The sequence below is a fragment of the Pelobates fuscus genome, chromosome 5 (assembly GCF_036172605.1).
Source record: "Pelobates fuscus isolate aPelFus1 chromosome 5, aPelFus1.pri, whole genome shotgun sequence".
Lineage (NCBI taxonomy): Eukaryota > Metazoa > Chordata > Amphibia > Anura > Pelobatidae > Pelobates > Pelobates fuscus.
The window spans coordinates 289,056,387-289,069,030 of record NC_086321.1 but is presented as its reverse complement, the minus strand read 5'-3'; positions in this window follow the sequence as shown (position 1 = coordinate 289,069,030).

Genomic DNA, 12,644 nt, shown 5'->3' with positions numbered 1-12,644 from the left:
ATATATACAGTGCCTGCAAATGCTTATTTTAGGAGCTTAGTACTATGTGAGAATACCAGAATTGGGACTAAAACGTTTAGTAGCTCTATCCATAACATAGCTATATCCATAACAGTAAAATGCCTCAATTAGTATGTAGTTCTAAATGGGACATGTAAGGCATATATAGAGAAAATTATTCAGGACAGGTTTTACAGAGATAATCTTAAATGTTTGATCTAATCTAAGTGAAGCATTACATTTCATGGGTTTTATTCAAATCTCTAAGTGTCTGCCTAGGTTGAGCAAATTCTGATATTTCAATACTTTAAAGTCTCTAATTGAATCTTTTGTCAATTTAAGTTGTTTCATGTAAATTTTCCAGCAGCCTAGTAACACAAAAAAATCTATCTCAAATCTAAATATACGTACAGTGACTGAATACAAACCACTTCTTATTTTTAAATATTGGAATCTGCATTAAACTTTTCATTTTCTTTTTCTTATCAATTTGAATGAGTTGCATCTTATATCTGTACCTGTAGCGATTGAATGCAAAGGAGCTCATTATCGCAGTGCAGTACGTTTCTTGAGAAATACAATCACAATGTGGAGGCATCATTAGATAAAAAAAATTGAAGAAAATCACACAATCTAAGTAGAGACTCAGACTGCTGAGAGGAATCACATATTGAAATAGCAGATTATCCTGGCCCCAACCATTCAGTATATGGTGAACAGGGTTACATATGTATGGTGGGTAATATTAAGACCAAGCTAGTTCTTTAAATTTGATATACAAAAAGGTCCCCATAGAAGAGTGGCCCTTTAATACTGGCTGACCGTTTACTCCCTAACCTTTTTATGATTGACCAAATCATAGGCAAGTCCCATATTAGCTTAAAAGAACTCCCTAAAAGAGACTGTTTTCCCTATAGATTTGTGAAATGTGATTTCAAAGGTGAATATATTTTTCAGTTTACATTTTTTGTGTTTATGTTTGCAACATTCAATGTATTATTAGTACAAAACATCATCCCTTCTAGGGATTATTGAGCATACATGGAGTAAAAGTGGTAGCACAGTAGACTTGGGCTTTTGTTTTTCGGATGAACTCAAATTTATTGTTCATCAGATTTTTCTTTTATCCTTCTATGCAAACTCAATCTGAGTGGAGCCCTTGATGAGTCAACTTAAATTATCTTTTTAGTGTTGCATCTTGTTTTTTGTGATCCGGTCTTTTTTTTTTATTTTAAGACATATTGGGGCTTAATAGATTTTCTTTGGCCTTTTTTGGGACAGAAGAAAGGACAATTTAAGAAGAAAGAAGACATCTAGTGTGAAGTATTATTGATACCGGAGAAACTGACGGAAGCCAAGCACAGAGAGATGGACACAGGTTTCTTCAGGAAGGAAGAGATTCTTTATTCGGTTCACCGATCGGGACTCAGAGGGACTAATGTCACCAAAATACAACGAGTTCTGAGCCCCGGACAATAGTGCAGGCTCCTTATATAGGCACATAACTCCTCCCATATTAAGCTCCACCCGCACATTCTCATAACCAATCAATACGAACAAGAACTAACTTCCTGCTTGACCGCATGGCTTGTCCAACACAATGGAGGAGGGGAATACTATATCCGGTATTCTCGCACATGCTCCGTACACTACTGATCGTATCTTTGCCACGTGCAACCAACCGACCGATACGTCAGCATATGCACGTACACATGCCACGTGGTAATCTCGGCCTACTAAATTTATTTTTACCGAGATTCCACCACATTCCCCCCTTTGATGCCTCTGATATTTCACAATTACTTGAGGCATCACTTAACCTTGGTTTGCATACACCTCAGGTTACCATGAACCAGACCAGACTTTTCTATGATGTGAATCCCTCAACACTCCTCTTCCTGCATTGGTTCTCCCTGATTTAGAGCCTCATATTTATATATGGCCATTATCTGTGCTGCAGCCTTTCTCTCTGCTATATTTTCTATCAGGCTCTGCACAGACCTAACTACTAAAGGAATAAGACATGGCAGGAGTAGACACAACATTAAAATCAGCATGACTCCGCCTACCAATGCCTTAAGCCCTCCAAACTGCTCATACCAGTTACCAAACCAACTACTTGGATTATACCCTTTCCATACCTGAGTAGGCACATGCGCTAGTTTAACCATATGGCTAGTAAGCTCAGCTATTGCTTGCCCTTCATCATCTATTTGAAGACAGCAATTGCTCAGGTTAAACTTCCCACATACACCTCCCTCTACTGCCAATAGGTAATCCAAGGCTAATCTATTTTGGTAAACTGCTGTCCTCATCCTGGTATTATGCTTCGCTAGAAGATTGAGCGCTTGTGAGGTCTCATTAGTAATTATCTCAACCACCGCCTGTAACCTTATAATGCGGTTGAGCATATATATTGGGGTCCTATACCTGAAAGTACCATCCTCTGCCCAAGTGGCTGGCCCATAATAGTCTATAATACGCTGGGGAGGCCATTCATCATCTTCCCAGGCGCCTATCTCTATGGGTCCTCTTTTCTTCCTATGATTCACATCATACACTTTAACTCCCAAAGTCTCACCTGTTTCAATAGGTAACAAGAAGAAGGATGGTTTGAGCATACCCAACACACATGCCCCTTCCCAGTCCTGTGGCAACTCCGAATAGGCCTTCTTACCACAGATCCAGTACAAATTTGCTGGGGCTTTCCAACTAGATGTGATGGATAAGTCAAACCATACGTCCTTTAAATTGGCATATCTTGCAAACGGGTTAGATGGTTCTGAGACATTTGAAGCCGACCACCAAGTTGTATTCTTTGTATCATCATCATAAGCTTTTTGCCCTAGACAAGTTAGTTCTCCTACAGAAGTATTAAACATTATTCCTTTCCTTGCTATGCAAACATAACCTATGATGGAGGTTTTCAATCTCCACTCAGATTTACCTCTAACACTCATCTGATAATCGACTTGTGAAGATATTAATTGTTCAACTGCCTCAGAACCGGACATTACCTCCTTTGCTTCCCAAGGCCATTGGTCTCCCATGTTAGTACCTCCACACACATAGCAGTTGGTTACATTAAGACTACCAGCAATACTCTCAGCTAAATCTATGAACAGGTTCTTAGCGTTATGGGGGATCTTATTATCTACACTCATCTCTTCATAAAAAGAATGGAATACCTGATGAGTTTGGGATGTTACAGTATCGGTCTCTATCCCTATAAACAATATTGTCCCAGGGTCTAAACCCGTCCCATATATTTGAAACCCAAATAAGTTACCATATCTATCTAAGAATTGGTCAGGATTATTTATAAGAATATGGACTGGGTTGCATTCCATAGACTTACAGTATGGTTTGGTAGGCAACTTAGTAACAATCATATCCTTATCTGCTGTCTGTCCCCAAGTTGCCCACCCCACACAAGACCAACATGGGCAATAATTATATTCCCTATCTGGGCATCTTGGACTTACATACTTGTTTTTACTACTGGGACAAATATATTCATCGTTAGACCCATACGTTCTCTCCCACCTAAGATCCCCACATACATTCCACGGCTTTCTACCACTTGATATCGCTTTACATGCATCAAATAGCAGAACACCCGACGAATGTACGGTTTCTAACTCAGTTTTATTTATTAGGGTCCCCTGAGGATCTCCATTCCTGAGGGTCAACCAAATTGTACGGGGTTGATACTCCGGATTGAAGCACTTAGGTTCTCCTACTCCTAAATGGCATACACTATATTCTATACTTAGGTATCTACACCTAGACACATCACCTTTACACTCATATTGTGAATGCCAAATTAGGGTCTGGGAAATATGATTACCTGTTCTAGTAGTCTTAATGCAAACCTCACAGCTAGGAGTGTCGGTACCTCTACCTTCCTGAATATAAAAAGACATATAAATAAACATTATTATCAACACTTCTTTCGTCGGCTGCATCCTCAGTCTTGGTCCGTGCGATGGCACCTCAGCTTCCAGGATGTAAGGGCTGCAGGGAATGGAGTTCTGCTCGTCTTCACAGGGGTCCCTTCGAGACTTTCCTGACTTTTAATAATATGTTGGTGAGCGGACAGGCGTTATTATGGCCGTCAAAACACTCACTTACCAATCTCTGAAAAAACAATAATTGTAATCCACAAGGTTTCCTCATCACTCCGACTGAGTCGTGCGCTTTAACCGGATCTTGCAGGGATTCTCTGGATCTGGTGTAACTTGCCAAGAATCTACTGCTGCTGGTTTAACCCTGGAGTGATGAATCCAAGGAGTCACTTCGGCCACTTTTATTGTTGTAGGGGTAGACAAAAGAACAACATAAGGACCCCTCCATTTAGGCCCTAACAGTATATTATTCCACTCTTTAATCCACACTTCTCCTGGATGGTAACTATGAACAGGGGGATAAATATTCACAGGTAATCTATCTTGTACCCATTTCTGTACCTCCTCCATAGTTTTACCCAACTCTACAACCTGCTGCCGGGTAATTCCTTCTCCCAACTGACTCAAATCCCCCCTTAAGTTACCAAGTACGGGAGGTGGACGCCCATACATGATTTCAAAAGGAGAGAGACCCATCCTTCTGGTAGGTGTACTTCGAATACGCAACAGAGCTATAGGCAAAAGAACATTCCACTTGAGTTGGGTTTCCTGACACATTTTTGCCAACTGATTCTTAATAGTTCTATTCATTCTTTCTACTTTACCAGAACTCTGAGGTCTATATGCTGTATGAAGTCTCCACTTAATACCAAGCATATGAGTCAGTTGTTGTAGGCACTGGTGAACAAAGGCTGGACCATTATCCGATCCTATAGAGCAGGGTAGTCCATATCGGGTTATTATTTCTCGTAGCAGGAATCGCACAACTTCTCCTGCTTTCTCTGTACGAGTAGGACATGCTTCTACCCAGCCTGAATAGGTGCACACAACTACTAGTAGGTAGCGATGTCCACCAGATTTAGGCATAACTGTATAGTCAATTTGTAGATCGGACATAGGGAGTCCCCCCATATACTGAACTCCTGGTGGCTTTACTGGTCCTTGCCTTGCATTATTTTTAGCACATGTTACACATCTTCGTACAATGGCTTGAGTTAAGTTGGACAATCTTGGTATGTAGAAATGTTTTCTGTACTATCTCTTCCAGAATGTGTCCCGTTGTGATAATTTTGGACAATTTCTACCGCTAGTGATGCTGGAATAACTATTCTCCCATCTTCTAACTGATACCATTTGTTCTCCAGGTACTTTCCAGGTTCAGTCTTTAACCACTCTTGTTCTTGAGCTGTATAAACTGGAGTCCATTGAGACAGTGGAGTCGGTATAAGAGCAGCTATATGTTCCACATATTCCTGTCTTCCTGATTCAGCGGCAGGCTTAGCTGCATTATCTGCCATCTGATTTCCTTTGGTTACATCACCATCGCCTCTCAGATGCGCTCGACAATGTATAATACCAACTTCTTTTGGTTCCCATACTGCTTCCAATAGTTGTAGTATTTCAGCTGCGTACTTGATTTCTTTGCCCTCTGAATTCAATAGTCCTCTTTCTTTATACAAAGCTCCGTGGGCATGAGTGGTTAAAAACGCATACTTGGAGTCCGTATAGATGTTCACTCTCAAACCTTCAGCCAATTGTAATGCTCGTGTTAGTGCTATCAATTCTGCCTTTTGTGCTGATGTTCCTGTTGACAGTGGCCGAGCTTCTATCACCTTGTCTATTGTTGTTACTGCATATCCTGCATAGCGAATCCCTTCTTTCACATAACTACTGCCGTCTGTATAATATTGGACATCAGGGTTCTGGATGGGAAAGTCACGAAGATCTGGTCTACTTGAAAATACTTCATCCATCACCTCCAAACAATCGTGTTGACTTTCAGTAGGTTGCGGCAAAAGGGTAGCTGGATTTAAGGTATTGACAGTCTCTAAATGCACTCTTGGGTTTTCACACAACATTGCTTGATACTTGGTCATACGGCTGTTACTGAACCAATGATTGCCTTTGTAATCTAGCAACGTCTGTACTGCGTGTGGGACTCGTACATTAAGTTCTTGACCCAGAGTGAGTTTGTCGGCTTCAGCTACCAGCAGGGCGGCTGCAGCTATGGCTCTTAGACAAGGTGGAAGACCACTGGCCACTGCATCTAGTTGCTTAGACATATAGGCAACAGGTCTTTGCCATGATCCCAAGTACTGTGTTAATACTCCCACAGCCATTCTTCTTTGCTCGTGTACATATAAGTAGAATGGTCGTGTGTGATCAGGTAGACCTAATGCTGGGGCACTCATCAAAGCCTTCTTCACATCTTCAAATGCCTTTTGCTGTTCTGGGGTCCATAGGAAGGGATCGTGTTCTGTACCCTTGATAGCTGCATACAGAGGTTTCGCCAATATCGCATAACTGGGAATCCATATCCTACAGAAGCCTGCTGCCCCCAAGAATTCTCGCACTTGTCTTCTATTCTTGGGTGTTGGTATTTGGCACACAGCTTCTTTTCTCTCTGGCCCCATTATTCTTTGACCTTCAGAGATATGGAATCCCAGATATTTGACAGTTGGCAGACACAACTGAGCCTTCTTCCTAGACACCTTGTATCCTGCCTTCCAGAGAATGTGTAGTAGATCGTGTGTTGCTTGCTGACATATTTCCCTTGTAACTGCGGCTATCAACAAGTCATCTACATATTGTAATAGTACACACTCTCCTGGGATGGACTTGAAATCCAGTAAGTCTTGACTTAAAGCTGAACCAAATAGGGTAGGTGAATTTTTAAACCCTTGGGGCAGTCTTGTCCAAGTCATCTGGCGTTTCGAGCCCGTTACAGCATTTTCCCATTGGAAAGCGAAGATACATTTGCTTTCTGCAGCAATTCGGAGGCAAAAGAAGGCATCTTTGAGGTCTAAGACTGTAAAATAAGTAGCCCCGCCCGGAATTAAAGCAAGCAGGTTATACGGATTGGGCACAACTGGGTGTATACTTACAACCGCATCATTGACTGCTCTCAATTCCTGCACAGGGCGATACTCATCTGTACCGGGCTTTTGAACAGGCAGCAATGGGGTGTTCCAGGGGGAAGTACAGAATTTTAGGATACCATACCGTATGAACTTATCCAGATAAGATTGAATATTCTTCTTAGCCTTCTGCGGGATATGATATTGCCGTAGGCTCACTGGATAAACCCCAAGTTTTAGTTAAATTCGAATGGGTGGAATATTGCGGGCCAGTCCTGGTGGGTTGTTCTCTGCCCAAACTCCTGGTATGTTGAATAAGGATTCATCACTCTTAGGGTTTGGGCTAGTCAACGCTGTATAAAGTCGCCACTCTTCTTCCTTTGGCACGGATAATGTCATAATACCTGAAGGTCCATTAAACTTTAAGGATGTTGTTCCCTTTGGTAGGAACGTTATCTGCGCTTGTAGTTTTGATAGCAAATCACGTCCTAGCAATTGGACTGGACATTCAGGCATATAAAGGAATTGATGTTTCACTACGTGGCCTCCCAATGCACATTGTCGACTTTTAAGAACCGGTTTTGCAGCACTTCTTCCAGTTGCTCCTATTACGGTGATAGTTCTTCCAGATGGAGAAGCAACCAGATCAGTCACCACCGAATGTTCAGCACCAGTATCAATCATGAATGCACTCCTTTTTCCCCCTATTGATACTTCGACCATAGGCTCCGCTTGGCCAAGGGGGATGGAGCCCGGTCGGTATCAATAGTCATCCATGACCGTGTCAGCCAATCCTACAAAGTCCCTGTCTTCTCTATCGCGGGATCTTTGCGCTGCGGGATAATATCTGTCTTCCCTAACACTACCTCTGTTATTACCATTACTCCCTCCGGGACCTCCTCTACCGCTCGCTCTACCTCTAAAGTTTCCATATCCTGCCCTGGGTGGGTCTCTCTCGTACTGCTCTCTTTTTGGACACTCGCTTCTCCAATGCCCTTCTTCTCTACAGTATGCGCACTGATTCCTACTCAGGGGTTCCCTATTCCACTTGCTATCGCCTCTATCCGGGCCCCGTCTATCTCCGCCTGCGATCGCTACCGCTAGCATATCCGCCTTTTTACGCATCTTGCGCTCTTCCTCTTTCTTACTCTCTGATTCCCTATTCATGTAAACCTTATTAGCTACTTCCATTAGTTGGATGATGGACATTCCTACAAACCCTTCTAACTTTTGTAGCTTGCGCTTAATATCTCCGTAGGCTTGGCTGACAAAGGCAGAGTTTACCATTCGGGAATTCTCAGGGGCTTCCGTATTAAAGGGGGTATACAAGCAGTATGCCTCCAATAATCGGTCATAAAAGACACTGGGCGGTTCATCACTTTTCTGTAACACCTCAGCCGTCTTAGACATATTTATGGCTTTCTTCCCTCTGGCTTTCATGCCAGCAATTATAGCGTCTTTATAGGCTTTTAAATGAACCATATCTGCGCCATTAACATTCCATTCAGGATCAGTGTTAGGATAATGAGCTGTGGCCCATGCTGCTGGATTAGCTTGATTTAATGTACGGGCTTCTTCTTCCAGCGCTTTAATGGCCGCTTGGTTTATCCTAGTCCTCTCCTCGTTGTTCAACAATGTCATTAGTAATTGCTGGCAATCAGCCCAAGTAGGATTATGCGTCTGGACTATTGAGGTGAACAGGTCGGTCATGGCTTGTGGTTTGTCAGTGTACGAGGAATTATGGGTTTTCCAATTTAAGAGATCGGTAGTTGTGAACGGGACGTATACGAAGATTGAGTCAGCATATACCATTTGGCCTTCATCATTAAGGTATGCTGAGCCGGGAGCCAAACAAAGTGGCATTTGATAATGTTTAGGCTTTTGGGTACCGGTCAGTTGTCGGGTTAGTACAGGGCTTCATTGAGGGGCGTCGGTTAGGGGTTCCAGTCGAGGGGTAGTAAGGCATGGGGATGTGGAAGCTTTATTGTGGGGAAGGTCGGTGAATAAAATATTCCGAGCCGGGCTAGAGGAAGCCTGACGGGAAGCTTGAAATGGCGCCAAATCAGGATATGTGGGTTTAACGGGGGTTGGTACCGGAAGGGGAGGTTTAGTAATGAGGGGGATGGACTCTGAACTAGAGGAGGAAGTAGATGGGGACAACGGGGAAAGGGGTGTAGAACTTCCTGTATCACTTCCCCTTCCTCTTCCTGAGGAGGAGTAAGGGGGAGGCATAAGGATTTCGGACTCAGGGGGCGTGTCCAAAATGGGCGTAACCATGGCCCTAGTGGACAAACGAGTCCTGGCCACCATGAGGCGACATTGCTCCTCGTGGCATATTCGGATCCATCTTGGCGAGTCGTTTACGGCCTGCCTCCAACAATCAATGTATGGAAACTGTCCGTAAAGTTCAGGCCTACCTGATACAGCCACGTGTACACGCTGTACCAGATTTGGATCTAAACTGCCACGTGGCGGCCATGCGGCAGCCAAAGTAGGCCATTCCCTAGTACACAAAGTAATCAAACGTGCAGAAGACATTTTAATCCCAAAATCACATTTAGTAAATCCCTTTTTAAAATTCTTTAACATGCATCCTAAGGGATCCAAAATCGCTGAGTCCGACGCGCCCATACTTAGCAATGGAGCGTCGTTTCCAACGAATACTATACACGCACTCTATTCAACGGTCACACCCGTTCCCTCGGCAACAGCACCACGTGGTACAGTTACCAAGTGAAACGTACACAATAAAAAAACACTCAAGGTATTCCCGTACACACACAGCTGTTACACCAGTCACTAAATAATAGATACTATGCCCTTTGGCGAAGCTATACAGTCACCCACGCTATAATTCCCTATATATGAATTACCCGTCTATAACATACCCCTGTAACATCGTCTTTACAAACAGCAGTTACAGTACGGTTAGCATAGGTCAAAGTACAATTTAAGGTCACAGTACAATTAATAGTGGTTATGGTGTTAGACATGAAATAGACGACAAGTATTAGTATTCATATACAGTGTCAGTAACTATACAGGGTTATGGTACCGTGCACTATAATACAGCTACACACTATTAACACTCTCGCTAGACGGCAGAGCTCACGCTATCTAACAAGATATACACGCTACTAAACAATCTTTAACACATATACAATTCCCAACTAATCTATTGGCCAGTACCTTGATGGACTACCTAAAACTATCTACATCCGTTTTGGTTAGCCACACTGCCCAAGCACCACATATAGCGAACTAGAGGGCGGAATTTACAACAGAACCCTCTTAGTCTATCTACTCTATCAAAAGTCTAGTAGGTTCCAAATTTACACGCCTTCCCACTTAGCCAAGATAGGTTGAGAGCTAGCGGACCGAATTTACACAGACGCCGCTTAGTCTCCCGGTCCCTCCGACCTAGCGAACAAAATGTAAACCCTAGAACGCTAGTCTAGACAAGACACCGGTGTCCGGCTAGGGCTATTTACACAGAACCCCGCCTGACTCCAAACCAAATTAAACGGTCTTACTAAAGAGCGTTCAATTGAGCGGTGCGCCTTCGCTCCTTGCCTCCACTGGAGGGGGCAGATTCCGTATACAAATAACCCCTTATGGGCCTACCGCACAATCGGTATACCCCTAGTGGGTCCGCCGTCTAAAACAGCAGTCGTCTTACCTCCTCGTTCCTGAACCTGAGTTCACACTCATCGACGGGGACACCCCAGCACTTACTACGCAGAGGCCGATGATCTCCTGGACAACAGACCAGTGGCGCCGAGACGAAGGGAGGTCCACACAGAAGTTCAGGGGTGCAGCCGTAGAGAACGTGGGCAAAGATAGACCGTCTCACGCCTCTGCTTCTCAGCTACCGTTGAACGATGAGCTTCCCGGCCAATGCACCAAATGATACCGGAGAAACTGACGGAAGCCAAGCACAGAGAGATGGACACAGGTTTCTTCAGGAAGGAAGAGATTCTTTATTCGGTTCACCGATCGGGACTCAGAGGGACTAATGTCACCAAAATACAACGAGTTCTGAGCCCCGGACAATAGTGCAGGCTCCTTATATAGGCACATAACTCCTCCCATATTAAGCTCCACCCGCACATTCTCATAACCAATCAATAAGAACTAACTTCCTGCTTGACCGCATGGCTTGTCCAACACAATGGAGGAGGGGAATACTATATCCGGTATTATCGCACATGCTCCGTACACTACTGATCGTATTTTTGCCACGTGCAACCAACCGACCGATACGTCAGCATATGCACGTACACATGCCACGTGGTAATCTCGGCCTACTAAATTTATTTTTACCGAGATTATAACCACATTATAATATTTTTAGTGCACTAGCAGGAAAAAAGACAAATAAAAACATTTATCAACAGCTGTTTTCAAGACCCTTTATTGAGGATTATGTCCATGAGAAATGCCACTGAATAGCAAAATCAAATATTTTCAATGCTAAGTGTATGTATAGATTTTCAAAATGTTTGAAAATGTCATATTATTTAAAACAATATTTATCGGTTCTCTATGTATAGATTTTCAAAAATGTGCAAAATTTCACATTATTTAAACCAATATTTATCGGTTTCCTATAAGCCTAACAGCAACAATGTAATAGATTTGAACCGATAATAGTCTTCCACCGGAATGTGTAGATGGGAAGTACAAGCGCTTCTATGTTTAGTTTATAATCTAGGTTATACTGAGCAAATTTTTGTGAGCTGCTATACCACCGTGCTTATCTTTCTATCAGAAAATAGTGTAAAAGGAAGAGATATCGGTGTAGCGCTCTATCGTAGTGGGTATATGGAAATAAATAAATAGAAAACCTTGCTGTACCTTAAATAGGTTGGGTATACTATAAAAAGTCCCAGTAGTTTCGGATTTTACCTTAAATAAAAAACACAAATATACAGAACATAGTGTAACCTGTGTACAGAGTAAAATATAAAAATAAAGTGCATAGGTAACTAACTCACACTTTTCTGAGCTAATGTACTAGCTCAGGTATATGCGCCTTAGGGTCCGTAGAGGCGACCCTCACCCTCTTTTTCGTCCAGATTTTTCTCCAGGTGTAGTATCAAACCCTGAGCCAATATATCGGCTCACTTCATAAGGTGTATGTGGTTAAGGACCACATTCCTTCTTTATAAAAGCAGGTAGCAATGAAAGCCGTAAGTGTTATAAGTATATATAATAAATTTATTGTATAAAAAGTATTTATAATTTAACATAAATATGTATAAAAAATTGCTATATCAATAAAACAACACTTGTGGCTATAGTCCAAAAATCAATTCTGTCAGCTCACTGTTCATCCAGGACGCGTTTCACCAAATTGGCTTCCTCAGCTGGAAAAATGTTCAAATGTTCATGAACATTTTTCCAGCTGAGGAAGCCAATTTGGTGAAACGCATCCTGGATGAACAGTGAGCTGACAGAATTGATTTTTGGACTATAGCCACAAGTGTTGTTTTATTGATATAGCAATTTTTTATACATATTTATGTTAAATTATAAATACTTTTTATACAATAAATTAATTATATATACTTATAACACTTACGGCTTTCATTGCTACCTGCTTTTATAAAGAAGGAATGTGGTCCTTAACCACATACACCTTATGAAGCGAGCCGAT